Source organism: Phasianus colchicus, chromosome 4 (assembly GCF_987193195.1).
Source record: "Phasianus colchicus chromosome 4, bPhaCol1.hap1.1, whole genome shotgun sequence".
In the NCBI taxonomy this organism is placed as follows: Eukaryota; Metazoa; Chordata; class Aves; order Galliformes; family Phasianidae; genus Phasianus; species Phasianus colchicus.
This window is the reverse complement of record NC_143439.1, coordinates 41097724-41109974: the sequence shown is the minus strand read 5'-3', so window position 1 is coordinate 41109974 and position 12251 is coordinate 41097724. Positions and strand designations below refer to the sequence as shown.

The following is a 12251-nucleotide window of genomic DNA, read 5'->3' as shown; positions in this document are numbered from 1 at the left end:
GAGCTATACGTGAAGCAATAAAAATGCAATCCAAGCCATTCATCCTTCATGGACAGCCTAAATAAGACTTGTGTTTAACTAAATGAATGTGCCCTTTTGCTCCATCTCACGCTGTAAGGCTGGGACACTGAAGCTTCAGAAACTGTCTGTTGGCTGATGTGGCAGAGTGAGCCAGCAATGAGAAAATCAGACAAATACCTATTACTCTGGTATTGTGAGGAAATAGAGATCTACAGGATTGATGTAAAAGCTGAAGGAAACCACTTCTCTGTATCTTTAATGTTCAAAAAGCCGGTATTTGTTTATGTTTTTGTGAAGGAGAAGGATGATATCGCAGAACTTCTTATCTTATCTTGTGGATGCATGCTGTATGTTGACACATTGGTGTTGGTGTTGAAGTGAAAAGGAAACTTGTAAGGTAATGCTCCCAGTATGCCCAAACAGAGCTGTTTCAGGGTGCTGAATGGACCTTTAGGTGAGCAAAAGAGGTTAAAAGTCCAAGAGATGAGATGTAAGAGCTAGAGATTTTGTAAGATGAATTAAAATGGCATTAAGTATCTCCCAAAAGAGACTGGGAGATGAATTGTCAAATGAGATAAAACTTCTGTTAGCCATGCAATTAAAAGTATCTGAGAAAATGTGGAAGCCAAGTCACAGAGCTCTTGGTCTGTAAGAGTAAGACAGATTGATGAGGTGCTCAGTGACCTGACTGTCATGACTCAGAAAGTTTTTTCAGGAAATGAAGGAGTCATGGAAGCTACTGGCTGACATGGAAAATGCTGAGATAAGATGCTTTAAGAAGTAAAGGAACTAAATAATCAGCTCACAAAGAAAGAAAAGAAAGGAGCTTGCTTTGTGGGTGAGTTTTTGGAACATCCAAAGGACTTGCCTAAGAGCATGTTTTTCCATCCTACTCCTATTTTACACTCTATTCATAATCTGCAGAAGGCAGAGGCAAGAAATTGGATTGTCTCAGTTTAAATGATATTATCTTTGAGGAAACTTGGTGATGATTATTTGCTGTAATGGACAAAAAGAGGGATTTCAGTAGACAGCTTAAGTGACTCACCTCTGAGGGTGCTGCAGAATTTACCCACAGGAAATCTCATAATCTAAACATTAAGTGAATCTATAATATGCACCTTAGAACTTGCCATCCATCTCAGCTGGCCAGGAGACATTTGAACACTTGAAAGAGAGAGGAAAATATAAATGTAATCTGAACTGTTGAAGGTGTGAGATGATATTTTGCCTTACATAGGCAAAAACCCTTGAGGCATTCTAGAGTAGGTTGGTAGTGTGCCAATTTCTTGTTTATTGGAATTTAAAGCTAAAGATGAAAAGCCCCAGCAGAATACAAAAGGACTGCTGTGTAAGAATACTAAAGGAGACAGTTTCACCTTTGTGAATACTGATGTGAGAGTTTTGCTTGAGAGAAACTGGCTCTTGGTTTTCTTTAAACATGGATTGGTAATCTAACTTATGAAATAGTTGGAAATTTACCTGACAGGAATCCAAAATGTTATAACATCATATATGGTACTATTGATTAGTTTCTTTATTGCACTTTGGGTTCTGAATGGTGAACGTTTAATTACAAACTGTTAAAAATTAGCCATTCTAGCACCTTCTTTGAGCCAACAGAGGAAATAAAAAGATGAAAATCAGCTAACCACTATTTATTTTGATGGTACGCTGGATTGTCGACACCATGCCAGAATGTAATCTTTATGCAGCCTTCAGTCCATTTCTGATATCAGTGAAGAAAACGCTAAGGAAAACATTTGGCTAATCCAGGTATTGAGGGTAGCAATATAAAGATCTAAGGATGTAGCAGAGTTGGCAAAGTTTGGCAATGAACTGCAGCCTGAAACCTTGCCAGGTCTCCCATTGTCTCTTACTGCACAACTGAGGTATGTGAATGACAGACTTTCCTAATAATCAAACTTTAAAAAGAACCTAACCTGATTGCAGTGCTGGGTTTATGCTTTTTGCATACATTTGCACTGCATCTGATGTGTGAAGCCTTTTATATAGCATATAGTCCTGAGGAGCATGCTGCTTTGGCAGATGACAACAAATTAGCTTCAGCTATTTAGCCAGGTTTAAGAGCTCTCACTCCATTGTTACTCAGCTGAATACATGCTAACCCAGAAAATCTTTTCCTCCAGTGTTCAATTTCTGTCTGGGAAGAAGACAGCTTTCACTTCTGAGATGTGACTATTATGTTAAATTGCTTGAGGATGTGCTGGAAAGCCCAGATCCATTCTGATGATTTGGAGAAGGAAGGATCCATGCGAGGGAGGAAGCTGAAAGTTGCTGCAAAGTTTGAGGGCTCTTTGATTCACTCTGTATAAGGTCAAAGCTGAAATGGCCTTTGCACACTCAAGATCATGCAGCAGTGACAACTGTCTGTGCGAGCTCTGTGTATAACTATTTATACAAATATTTTATGCAGCCCAAAGAGTACATATCAGGTGGCATTTACAGTTTTAAGGCAAGCAGTAACACTTAATGAATTGTTATACAGTGTGCATTGTTTACTCACTAGCTTTTCAGTTTATAGAGGCTTTGAGAAAGATCAAATGAATCAGAGCAGTATGTACTTCAGTGATTCAGGAGCTATAGACTAGAATTGCTGGGCAGAGGAGGAAACCACATTATGCAGGAGCATACACGAGGAAGCAATAATGGACTTCGTTCAAGATAATACATGGGCTGGTCGTCCTTCCTAAAAGCTAAAGGGAAGAGATAGTCACATTCCTTTATTGAATAAGGCAGTGTGAAAACTCAGAAGTCTTTGCCCACGGTCCTGTGCCATGAATGCATGTGTGGGAGGCAAAGGAACTCAATTCAATAAGAAAATGGATGCAGGGACATGTTAGTGGCAGACAAGCCTTTGTATGGTATGCTAGGCACAGAGGGCAACCAGAAATCAGAAAGCAAACAGGAAGTTCATAAGCATGAATGTATATTTTAGAAGGCATTATTTTCCTGTTTTTGTTTTTCTCTACATAATGAAGAGAGCTAATTTAGATACATTTGTGAAGATATCTGTAGGATACGTACATTTTACTGGAAGATAAGTACATGGAAATAATCCAGTAGCTGTACATATGACTTAAAATTACAATTAAAATCAGAAGAATCCAGAAAAGCTTTTAAATCAACCAGCCAGCAGAACATGTATTTTGTATAAAGCACTAATAGTTAAGTAAATATATGTAAAAGTTTATTTTTGAGTCAGATAAACATTTATGTAATGTATTTTCCAGGTATAACAACAGAAATTTTCAATATTGCTTAGCATTTGGGGAACAATCTTTATTTCTGGAAAATGCTGATAGGAATCATTTGTCATTCCTGAGATTTTACATTTTAACTGTCTATGTATCAAAGTTCAAAAAAAAAAGAAAAACTCCTTTCCCTTCTCATCAGTAACCTACAGACATGTCGGTTATGAAGCTTAAATTCTGTGTCGCTTCTGTCTTTATCTCTGTTTGCAAAGCAGGTATTTTAGCAGCATATATAGCCTTCAGCTAAGATCAAGGTCTCATAGTGCTAGGTACTGCACAAATGTATCATCATAATCCCTTCCCTGAAGAGTTCACAACATTTCTAGAGATGGAAAGAAGGATACAATGTACTTAAATATCTATATTGTGTGTATGTGTGTATAATTTATTATTTGTTATTTATTTAGTATTACTTATTTGCGTGTATAATCTCTATTAGTGGAATAGCAAAGTGTGGTATTTGGCAAGCGTTCTGTTAGACCCACTGTGTATTACAATTTTATTTCTGTTGAAGTGTGGTTTGGTCAGGAAAGAGCTGAGCTAAGCTGAAAAACAAAAGTAGGCTTTAAATTTTGTTTTCCAAGGTAAGAAAATAGATGGAAGTAGTGTAGGAAGAGCAACACCTAGGTGCTCTGAGGAACGATGTATTCTTCGTTTTGCCTTTCTACTGGATTAACTGAGTGCTATTTCTTCTTTCCTAGTAACTAATAGAGATCATTTTAACTTTAGGTGTGTATATGGCTCTGAGTTGGAATACTGTGAAAGCTTTTATCATGCCCAAGTTCAGAGTGAACAGGTGCACTGATTATGCTGGCTTGCCATTTCTTTCCTGTTACTTTTTCCTAAAAAAGCACAGAATAGTTTTTAATATAATTTTTGCCTCTACTTAATTACTGAATGATGCCATACTTAATTACTAAATGATGTCATACATTCTCATTTGGGAATGAGAAGCTCTGCATTTGCAAATGAGGTGGGAAGAGGATCTGATATGTCCACAGCAGAAAGAGCCTCTCAAAGTGTATTTTGCTTTTTTTTTTATTTTGCTTTTTTTTTTTTTTTTTTTTTTTTTTTAATTTAAGAGAATGCTACTCTGGAGCCTATGGAGCCTATAGAGCCTGATGTTTAAAATGCCTGCATTGCTTGCCTCTGAGCTCACAGTACAGCTGGCATGCTATCAAATATCCTGAAGGATATTAGCAGTGGGATTTTAGTAAAAGCCTCTTTGTTTAATAACCAGTGCTGGTTTTAACCAGAAACTTGTCTAGCACTAAGCAGGGGGCAAGAATCTAACAGAAAGCCAATCATGCAAGTCTTTCTTTTCTTATTTCATATGTACTTGGCTTTGTAGAACAAAGAGCAAATAGTAATTTTTTGCTGAGGCAAATATTATTCACAGAGATAGTTCACATTTCACTTTACTATTGAAATTAATTTTGCAGTTTTGTGTTCTGAGTTTTCAAAGTTCTGCCTCCTTTTCCTTATTTTAATCACTCTATATTCAGCTATTAGCTCTCTCTTTTTCCTTAACCCCTGAAGTATTGACTTAACTTCTGAGAGCTCTGTGAAATGTATATCCATGATGTTTCTTCACCTTGACCCCTTGCTGCCAGTTGCTGGCAGTGCAGGTCTATGAGGCTGTCCTTATAGTTACCATAGAAACTGGCCACAGGCTGTGGAGGCCACCGATGAGGCAAGGAGTGATAAGTTGTTCAATTCCTAAAGTGGAATAATAGAATAATAAATGCAAAGATGAGAATAAATCTCCCACTAATTGTCCAGGATGCACACCCAGCAAAGGTACAAATGTCAATGGTGCTGTGCATTCAAGTAATACATACTCAAGAAAACGCACGCTTTGCTCCAGCCCAGCTGTTTCTACACAGTGCTATTGTGGGACACTGTACTCCCAATCTGATCTGTCACTGGACAAGCAGTTAAGGAAAATGACAAATCTCTTGTGCAGGAGAACATTTTAGAGTCAAAACAGTTGAAACAGACGGCTGGTAGGATGCTTTCTTCTTACTTGAATAGGCAGAACTCTTGTTCTCTGCATTTTCACAGAGCTTTGCAAGAAAATGCTGGCTTGGTAAGCAGGATCAAAATCAGCTTGCTTCAGCTCTGAGAGAAAATCCAGTTGATTGAGTTGATGCTGGTTTTTCTGCAGTTTTATTCTCTTCACCTTGGCAATATGTATGTCAAACAACAGTTTTGCTCTGATATCAGTCTGTGGGGGTGGCGTCAACAATTACATAAAGAAAGAGTTGAAGAGAGGCTGACTGAACACTGCAGCCTTGTAAACCTGTAGCTGGTGAATACTGCAAAAACTCAGCTGACATCCAAGCCCAGTCTTGGCAATTCAGTTTGCTTCTGAATGTGGGTGGGATTTTGAGCGGCACTGAAGCAATACAACTGCATGCCCAGAACGTTGAAGAGCTGGAAGCCTTACCTTGTTTTATTTTCCTCTTGTCTTGCTGTCAGACTTCAGTTTCTGTAGTGGTAAGAAGTTACTAAGAAAAAGCACATTTTGCTGAACTTAATAATGCCTGAGCTTGATAACTTCAAGATTTAGCTATCCAGGACTTTGGGAATGTTTAATTAGAAGAAGGGTTAATAAACATAAAGCTTTATATGTTTCGCTGATTTCTTGATGGAAAGTAGTGAAGGGCTTTGAAGGGCAAAACCGGCCTGCGCACCAATACAGAAAACAATAATAATTATTATTCTAGATATATTTATTTTCCAGGCAGACATGGGAAAGCCCAACCTGCCTTTGAAACCAGCAGAAGTTGTGAGACTGTACCACCATGGCTGCCAGCTGAAGCTAACATACATACTGACATTTGAAAAAAGTTTTTGAGTTCTGGGTTCCTGTGATACTCTAAATGCAGCCACAGTGGAGAAAATGAGTAAAACTGCTGAAACTGCTGATTTGTGTCACTGTCAGTTTGTGATACTGCTTTTTTGCAACCCAGACAGCTGCTTGCTAGCAACTGGGTAAGAACTGTACTTTCTCAGTTCTCATAAGCTACTGAAGATGTCAAAGGGAACCCACTCCTACTGGATTATGGACTGCATCTGAGTCATGAACAAATTTGCATTCTGTTACCAGTCCTTTGTAACTGCTTATGCCAGATCTTGGCCTCATTTGTAACAATTAATTTGGAATTACACTTTGATTTCATCATGCTTCGTTACACTTAATTGTACTATAAATATGGACAAGAGTGACACTTCTTATTCCTGAAAATATTACTGTGTTAGCGTAGCCTCTGGTATAATTCATTGGGCCTTATTCAATTTCTTTGTGCCTAATGAAACCCAGTAAAAGTTGTGTTTGTCAAAACAGTTTTATTTTCTTTTGGATTTACTATATAATAATAATTAAAAAATCCAATATACTAAGTGGAGTGATTTTTGATAAACACTTTTTAATTAATTTTATCTGATTTGTAAGAACATGGAATTTAACTTGAAAAAAGGAGTTTCTCAGCTGCCAATTGGAAAAAATATCACCAGTTTATTAAGAAAGAAAAGTATGTTATGGATGAGATTACTCTGGTGCCATGTTTGCATCAGCAGTATGTTTTCACTTATCCAGATCTTGATGAAAACAAGAGCTACAACATACTAAATTCAGCTAGCTGTGTGAATTATGCTGCTTAGTTTTATTCTGAGAAGTGTCTGCTTGCCAGTGTCTTAGATGCAATTAAATATATACATTTTTTTCTACTAAATGTAACTCTAGATCTAGTACTTTTCATCAGAGATTCTATGTATTATGTGGGAATCTCAGATTGTTGTTTTCTAATGATGATGTGATGAGAGAATAGAAAAATGCCCTTCAATTCTTTTCCTTGTGCATGGTTGAACGCAGAGGTTATAACTGAAAACTACAAATTATGAAAAAATATAACCATGGCCCATAGGGTTCACTGTTCTGCCTTCTGCAACAGTTAGTGGAAGTTTCTTACAAAGAACCAAACCCATCACTACAAAACGTCCTGTAGCAAGTGACAGTTATTCTTAATTTTAACTGGCTCTTGTCAAGAGACATTTGGAATGATAGAACATGTGGAGAGTTGAAGGCATCATGCTTGTTAGCTGAAAACACTAAGCAATTAGAGTGAGGAGGACTTTAGAGTTCTAAAGCATTTATCACACCCTTGGAGAGATGAATTATCACATGTAATGTGTTTATGTTGCATAGTGTGCAAGTTTGGAACTTCTCCTGAATCACTGATGTGTATATGACACCTTTTATTTACACTTAGTAGTATTTTTATTTATAAGAAGTTCTTCTCTATTTAAAGGGGAGGAAGAGATCACTTCTTTAGTTCTTTAGTTCTTCTCCCCTGTTTAAAAATCAAACACACAACTTCACAACTTTCAAATTTGTGTGTACCTGCTGTTCTTACTGCACTGAGGATTTAAACTTGGATTTGGATTATTAGATGCAAGTAAAATAGATATAAATAAAGTGTTAAGAGAGTAGTAGAGAGTAGGGAAACTAGGGGAAACAACTAGAAGAACAACTATGTTGCTTTATATGAGAAATGTCCTTGGCCAGACCAGTTTCTTCTTTTCTCTAAACACTGTATATATGTCCATGCAGTTACTGAAGTGGTAGCAATGATTTCAGTACACTGACTTGCTGCCTGCATAGCTCTTTGGAAATGGGAGAAGGAAATAAACCAACAAATTTCTCTGCAGACTGGAAGATGGTAATGCAAGCAGAGTGAGTTTTCAACTGCAGAAAGAACAATGGTGGAAACCTATGGTTAGATATTTTCATGTGACAGGCTTGAAAAATGAAACAGATGCAAAGTTTACAGCAGGATGTAGAAGGAAATGCTATGTAAGGAGAGTCATCTCTTGGGAATATTCCCAACAGAAAGACATCTGGCCTAGGATTAGCGATCTTGTCTACTTCATCTGAATAATTTAAAAATATTCGTAATTTATCCTTTCAGCTTCCCAGTTCTTTGTTTCTTTTGTAATAAGCCTATTCCTCTCCCCTTCCCCCCATTCCCTGACTCCTGTAAGATACAATTCTCTCACTGCTACGTTGTCTTTAGAAAGCACACAATGTCTCCTTATTGTAATTCACCGAGCACATGAATGCCCGAGTGCACCTCCCACGAGCGAGTAGGCAGAGACAGGTAGCATTAACAAAGCACCTCCTCGTGCTGGTTTGGCCTCATCCTTTTCTTTCAATTACACTTGTTTTGTATTTTGAATATTTAGATATTTATTTGAAAATATCTATTGGCATTACTCTTTTGCTCCTAGAAGTTTAATGAAGCACTCCTGACTAGGAAGCTTTCAATCATGTCTAGTCTCTATCTCCCTCCTGCATTTTAAACACAAATCTTCTGATGTGAACCACTGCAATATACATATTTTCTCCTTATTCTAGGATATTTTCTCTGCAAATTTCATGTCATATCAGTATTTTTATGGGGATGCCCGAGTGAATCTTCTGAATTTTCTTTGGAGATGCAAAACGTTCATTTTTACTTCTTTCTTCTCCTTACAAGGTTTTGTACTACAGCAGCTTCTTTCGAACATCAGACAGGAATCTATGACGACAGGCAATTCAAACAGGGATGCTAACAAAATAGGGAGGAGCAGCAGTGTGCAGGCCTTATGGCATCTGCTCCAGAAGTGATTGGAGGAGCAGAGATCTCTGTCTGTTGAGTAGATTTATTGCCCTGGCCCTCTGGGACCGACGTCAGCCCTGAGTCAGAGGCCCCTGTTCAGGTGAACGCTGATCCTTGACATGCAAATTTAAGGCTTTTGCTCATGTGCTAGCTCTAATAGTATTCCACAGATCTAACCTGAATTAAGAACGATGAATATTTTCTCTTATACTCGGAAAGAATATCATTTATGACAGAATAGTTTCATTATTGGCTTTTACTTGTAGCATCTTCTAACGATTCTTCTTACATGCAATTGTGGAACGTGCGCTGAAGAAGCAGCATGACTTTTTCACATAAGCACATAGTACTGTACGGGTATGTTTAACCTCAGGGCCTGAAGATACCATTCGTAAATACTTTCTCTTTGTGGAGAGGCGAAGATTTGTGCTGCATCATGCTCTCTCCAGTGTGAGGGGCAGAGCTGCGTGGTGGAAGTTCGCCACCTGCAGCTGCCTCTGTAGTACTGCTTCTTTTTGTTGCGTGCGTTTTTTAACGTCTTTTCTACAAAGCTGCCGTGGAAAACGCCAAGAAATTCTCTCTCTATTGCCTGTGAAGGTGCGCAGATTTAATACCGCGTATTTGGACATTTATTACACACGGGCTCTCCCCAGGCGAAGAGGCGACGCGAATCACACCTGGGGCCCGGCGGCCGCCCCGCTCCGCCCCTGTGCTCGAGGCCGAGCCCTTCAGCTCGGCGTGCGTCCCGCCCGCTCCGCCCTTATCCGCGCACGCGGGAGCTGCGTGGCTGTTGCCGGCAGCGCGACCGTTGCGCCTCGCGCTGCGCTGAGGCGCGGGCAGGGTTCAGCACGGCGGCTGCAAGGGCGAGCGTGGTGGATGTGCGCGCGACGAAGCAGCCGGCGAGCAGCGGGGCGCGAGCGGGAGAGGTGCGGAGAAAGCGCGGAGCTGGTGACCTCAGAGCCGCCCTCCGAGTGTGGAACGCGTGGTTCTTCGCAAGAAAGTTTCTCCGCGGTGTGAGAGAGCCGCCACCTGTGCTCCATCCGTCAGCAGCGCTGTTTATGGTATTTACATTACTTTAGAGATCGCTTTTGCTCTGCTTAAAATGTCCAAAAGCGTGTCCCGCCACCCCAAGCCCTCAGAAACAAACCACCTCCTTCTTCCCCACAAAACCACCCCTCCCGACAAAACCCACCCTAAAACAAACACAAAGCTCCAAAACGGACCCGCGCTGTGTCAGGTAGGTGTTCCCGCTTGGAGCTGCAAGGTAACAGCTGCTTTTCTTTACAAATTACTCCAGAAGCTTCAATACGGCCAGGTGCAAATTAGATGCGTATTGCCAACGGCAGCTGCTGCCGTGCGAGGCTTTCATGCTTTATTTCCATTGTTTGTATTTTTCATTTCTCTTGCAACAAAGACTCGGGCAATGCAACATCCTGTGACTGATGTGACGGTATGAAGGTGATTCAATAGGATTTAAGTACAATTTACTAGATTAAAAACGTGGAAGTCCAGAGTATTTGTATTTATGATGAGGTGAAAAATTTTCTGCTTCAAGCCAGTTTAAAAAATTCCAATCTTTTTATTTATTTTTTTTTTCCCCTAAAGAAAACATCAGAGATGGTCAAAAGCCTATAAAAATAACATGATATTCTTTCCTTGCTTTTCTTTGCTTCTCCTTCAACATTTCTGTAGCGTAGAAATAAAGTGATGAGTAGACAGAAAACTACTGCAGTGACCCCACAGAGGTAAATGCATTTGAGCACAAATCTCAGCTGAAATTAAATTTGGAGTTAAGCACTGCTTCATTCAGAGAGAAACAGGTCTCACCTTTAATTTATTCTCTATCTGCTTTTGTTTGTCCAACTCTTTCTATATTTATTAGGCTACGTGGTCATAAGAATTTTGCTTTAAAATGATGTTTAAGTTCTGCAACAATTTTAGAACTGAAACAGTAGAGGTGTTGGAGACTAGAGGAAAGATACACTTGTGTGTAAGTGCTGATTAGACTAAATGAAAAATTAAAAAAAGAAAGAAGGAAAAAAATTCCTGATGACCAGATTATGGGGAAATTGGTTCCTTCACTGAGTCTGACTGAAGAAGGAAATGAAGTGTAAGCAAGGAGTAAGAAGTAAGCTAGGAAACACTGGGAAGTGAAAATTGAACTACTAAGGGGTATTGGTAGTCAGTATAATAGTATAATGTCATGTATATTCCACTGATGGAATTTTACATTTATTCATGTAGTGTTCCCCTAGCATAAAACTTTGCATTTAAAACAAAGAAAAAAAAAAACAAACAAACAAACACCCCAAACAAACCAAAACACCACCAACAAAGAAAGTTCAAAAGATGTTTTTAACCTGATCAAAATCCACCCCAGAGAGCAAAAACAAACAAACCAAACCAACCAACCAAACAAACAAAAAAAAAACATTCACAAGCTATAACAAATGATTCTTATGGTTGAGATCTCCTGTGTCTGCAGAAGAAATGAGAATAGAGAGGACAATGGTATCATTTAGATTTAAACTTGACTGTGTTAAAAGGGACTTAACAGTTTTATGGTGCATAGCAGTTTTAAATAGCTTTAAAGATTTAAGTAACTGGTTTTAAACTGTAAGACGGTAGATTTAGACTAGATATTAGGAAGAAATTCTGTACTGTGAAGGTGGTGAGACATTGGAACAGGCTGTCCAGCAAAGTTGTGGATGCCCCCTCCCTGGATGCATTCAAGGCCAGGCTGGATGGAGCTTTAAGCATCCTGGTCTAGTGGGATGTGTCGCTGCCTATAGTAGGGGGACTGGAACTAGATGATCTTAAAGGTCTTATTCAACCTAAACTACTCTTTGAAAATAAAGACAGTGCTGTTCAGCGACCAGAATTCAGGGGCTAGAACACTGGTAAATTCCTAGTAATAGAAAAAAGACTGCTAATGTTTGAAAGATTGTTTTTAGGATGGTGACGATCAGCAGCGCTGTAACTAATCTGATTAAAAGGACTTTTTTTTTTTTTAATTGGCCAACAAAATAGTTTTTTAGAAATAAATTGACAGTAAGAGGAGGGCTAAGGAGAATCTCTATACTTTATTGGTTATGGCAGGAAATGTGACCTCTGAGGGTAAGGAAACAGCTGAGGTTTTCAATGCCTTCTTTATGTCTGTCTTCAAAGTCAGACAGTTATCCTTGGGATACTCTGTCCCCCGACCTGGAAATCTTGGGTAAAGAGCAGAATAAACTGCTCACAAGTCAGGTGGAAACAGTTAGAGACCTACTACTCCACCTGGACTGTCACA

The 12251-nt window shown here is 39.1% G+C and overlaps 1 long non-coding RNA gene across 2 annotated transcripts in view; it reads left to right on the top strand.

The window, feature by feature from the left end:
- Positions 1-6715: 6715 nt before the first annotated feature.
- LOC116239119 (uncharacterized) overlaps positions 6716-12251 on the top strand; it is a 328962-nt gene continuing 323426 nt past the window's right edge. The window contains exon 1 of one of the 2 annotated variants that reach the window (XR_016466097.1): positions 6716-10020. This is a non-coding gene — a long non-coding RNA (uncharacterized LOC116239119). Of the gene's footprint in view, positions 10021-10602; positions 10705-12251 lie in introns of those variants that run through there. The other variant, XR_016466098.1, reaches the window with a different exon arrangement.